Raw genomic sequence first — 4,339 nt, 5'->3', positions numbered from 1 at the left:
TCAAACCACAAAATCTTCCCATAATATTACATGTGTATTTAATCTATTTTTTTGCATGTTATTTATCTGTAAAAGTTTACTTTGTGTAAGACATCCAAAAGCCCTGAGACTGCTGCTGGGCACAACTAACTTGGATGTGATATCGGCAGCTCCAACAGACTTTAGTATCACCCTTAAAAAGAAGAAAGTTGGCAGATGATGGACTTGGCGTATTACAGTTAAAAAATGTAAATTTATTGAAGGAGAAACATACAAAATTGTTTTAAAAAAAACACATAAATGACAGTAATGCCCGTTCTGAAAACACAAGAATTCATAATACACCACCTATAACCTAAAAGGTACAGTAAATTGAAAAGGAGGACACCAAGGTCACTTCCTACTGGTATGTATATAAACCCATATAGTTTATGGAAGGTGATGTATCATGTAAAGCTCAGCTCGTCATGTTGCGCGTTATTGAAAGGAACGCTTCTTCAGGAGCTTATGGCGAGTTATTTCAAACGTAGAGAATAGGCAGAGAATATACTCATAAACAGAGGCACAAGCGAATTTACAGGAATCAATCCTTTAGTTGCTTCACAAAGACCAATCAACTCTGGTACAGTCCTTAATTAGGGTAGTAACTTCTAGGAACGGCCATTACTGTCATTTATGTGTCTTTTTAAACAATTTTGTATGTTTCTCCTTCAGTAAATTTACATTTTCTAACTGTAATACGCCTATAAATTCCATCATCTGCCAACTTTTTCTTTTCAATCTGATCTATCAGGACGTGGCACTGTTTTTTGTTTTTGTATCCACAGCTCCACTCTGTGATTATATGACTTTTTATTCCTTAGTATCACCCTTCACTAGCCCCCATAAAAGATTATGTAGCACCCTGGTTTTTAGGCAGGGTTGCTAATAAAGTTAGTTTGCCAGGTGGTAATTTTCCTGAATAATTGTTAGAGATCAATTGATTCCCCTCTAATTCTGGAATTGCTGCACCTTTTCACTTCTGTCACTAGGTGGCACTGTGGCTGGTGACATTAGAATGACAAGGAGCTTTGCAAAGTCAGAGTTTGAATGGATGGGGTGTCTCAGCCAATTGGCAGGGGTTTCTTTAGTCCCTTGACCTGTTGGAAGAGCATATTTATTTGGGAGAAGTCAGGTGATCGAGGTTCTGTGCCACCTGGACGGCTGTCTAGGTGGACGTGTATTATGTCGCCCGGCTGCTAGGATGGAAGCCTGAGGCCTATCCCGGGGTCACCTGGCTGCTAGAGGCCTATTCATGAGCAGGAGACTGCAGTGAGTAAGCTTGAGCAAGTACCAGAGCAGTCTTCTCACCAACCAGGGACAGTGAAGAAGTGGGAAATCTTCAGCAAGTGCCAAGCCAGGGACCCAGCAGGATAGCAGGGGTGACGCTTGAGGAATATATAGCTGTCAGAAGAGCTCTGGTGGATCCAGTGATGACTGGGATCTAGAAGTCTAGTGAGAGACTGGTAGATGAGTGAGTGAAGATCTACAGTGAGATAAGAAACAGACTGTTCTGTGTTACCAAGAGTTAAGCACAACTACCTTCTATTGACTGTTGCAAGATTAGTTGCCATAGGTGACAGAGGTCCTACCTATACAGAAGTGTTATCCGATTGGAGGCCTTCCACTGTCTACCTATAGAAGTTTTAGAGTCAGCCAATTTGCATTGCATCTATTCAAGGGTGTCATGGCCCTAACTCTCTCTCCTAGTTCTTCTTAAAAGACAATAAATCTCTTTTGTTCGCATTCAAAAAGTGACTGGCGCCCAGCATTTCTTCTTGCATCTCACCCACCAAGCCTGGTAACCCACTGTAAAAAGAAGGATGTCAGCTCTCCCTGACTCTGGAGTTCACCATTAGGCCTCTAGGGGTCGGGCCCTTGTTATACAATTATGTATGGTGGTGATTGGGGGGGAGGGGAGTTGGGCCAGCACAGACAGTTATTAGACTCTCCCAGAAGAGGAGATCGGTATGACTTGCATGGAGGGAGGGGGCTGTGCTAGGAAATTGACTCTTACCAAATTATTTAAACATTCTCTCAAAGGCACATTGCAAGTGCGGGGGTCACGGAGCTGCAGAACGGGGAGATACCTATGTGAACAAGGCATTTCCCTGTTCTGCCTAGTGACAGGACACTGATCTACTGCTCCCTGTCATCAGGAGCAGTGATCACTGTCGTGTCACTTATAGCCCCCCCCCCCCAGTTAGAATCACTGCCTAGTACACACTTATCACCTTCATTGCCCCCAAGTGTTTAACCCTTTCCCTGCTATTTACACAGTAATCAGTGCATTTTTATAGCACTGATCGCTGTATAAATGACAATGGTCCCAAAATAGTGTCAAAAGTGTCCGCCATAATGTTGCAGTCATGATAAAAAAAAAAATCGCTGATCGTCACCGTTGCTAATAAAAAAAATATATAATAAAAATGCCATAAAACTATCCCCTATTTTGTAGACGCTATGACTTTTGCGCAAACCAATCATTATACGTTCATTGTGATTTTTTAACCAAAAATATGAAAAAGAATACAAATCGGCCTAAACTGAGAAAGAAATTTGTTTTTTTATATATTTTTGGGGGTGATATTTATTATAGCAAAAAGTTAAAAAAAAAATTGCTTTTTTTTCAAAACTGACGCTTTTTTATTGTTTATAGCGCAAAAAAATAAAAACCGCAGAGGCGATCAAATACCACCAAAAGAAAGCTCCGTTCGTGGGAAAAAGGGACATCAGTTTTGTTTGGGTGCAACGTCGCAATTGTCAGTTAAATCCACCTGCCTACACCAACAAGGTTCCAATATTGGTAAATATCACACCATATACCGTGGTGTATATAACAAAGCACACTGCTTGTACGCAATTAGCCAGATTCAGGTAGGGGCGCGCATCTTTAAGGTGGCGTAGCGTACCGTATTTACGCTACGCCACCTTAAGTCAGAGAGGTAAGTACTGTATTCACAAAGTACTTGCCTCCTAACCTTAGGCGGCGTAGCATAAATGGGGCCGGCGTAAGCGCGCCTAATTCAAATGAGGATGAGGGGGCGTGTTTTATGTTAATGGGGGGTGACCCGACGTGATTGACGTTTTTTTAGGAACGGCGCATGCTCCGTCCGTGTACATATCCCAGTGTGCATTGCTCCAAAGTATGCCGCAAGGACGTATTGGTTTCGACGTGGAGGTAAATTACGTCCAGCCCTATTCACGGACGACTTACGCAAACGACGTAAACATTTTCAAATTTCAACACGGGAACGATGGCCATACTTAACATTGACTAGGCCAGCTATTTGATGGAATATCTTTACGCCAGAAAACGCCTTACGTAAACGGCGTATCTTTACTGCGACAGGCGCACGTACGTTCGTGAATCGGCGTATCTAGGCATTTACATATTCTATGCTGAACTCAACGGAAGCGCCACCTAGCGGCCAGCCTAAATATTGCACCCTAAGATACGACGGCGTAGGAGACTTACGCCGCTCGTATCTTAGCCTAATTTAAGCGTATCTGGTTTCCAGAATACGCTTAAATTTACGACGGCGCAGATTCAGAGTTACGCCGGCGTAACTGTATCTAAATCTGGCCAATTGGCTGCGATGTCACAGGATCACGTGCCTGCCACGGTGATATCACAGTAGATGGTGGTGATAAAACAAGTCACTTTTTGGAATCCTTGTCCAGGTGCGATCCATTTTGAGAACTGATCTCTACAAATAACCGCTGGACCTGCGGGTGTCCCAGTAACGCCTACAGGCCAAGCCAGCGATTGTCACCAGAGGTGTCGGGGACGCCTGTGATCCATCCGGGTAATCACACTGCAGTGGTCCATATACATTCATCACGCGCCTGTTGTTTATAACCCATCCGCGCGCTCCCGCAGCCCCTCCTCCACGCCGCGTGCTACCCGAGCTCGCGCCTGTTGTTCAGAACCCAAACAACAACTCAGACTCCCGCCTCCTCCTTCTCATTGGTCGCGGCGCACAACTGTCACAGACATCAGCCAATTGTCAACTTGTCTCCAAAGAGCATGTGCTGTCCTCCTAAACCATGCCTCCCCGCGCAGTCTCCTCCCCAACCGCAACCAAAACATCCTTTGTCTCGAGGCAGCCTACGCTCGCTATTGGTGGATAATCACAGAGGATGAACGCTCATTGGTCGTGACGCACGAGCTTTCGGTTCCCGATAGGTCCTTGCTGCGGTAGTGTTCTTTGCTGCCCGGTGATTGGTTCCTAACTTTGCGATGGGTGACGGTAAGCACGCCGTGATTGGCCAGCACGGGCAATGTTTTTACGTAGGCTCCCCCTCTGCTTCTAAACCG

This window comes from Rana temporaria, chromosome 1, assembly GCF_905171775.1.
Source record: "Rana temporaria chromosome 1, aRanTem1.1, whole genome shotgun sequence".
NCBI classification, from domain to species: domain Eukaryota; kingdom Metazoa; phylum Chordata; class Amphibia; order Anura; family Ranidae; genus Rana; species Rana temporaria.
Note: the sequence above shows the minus strand (reverse complement) of the source record.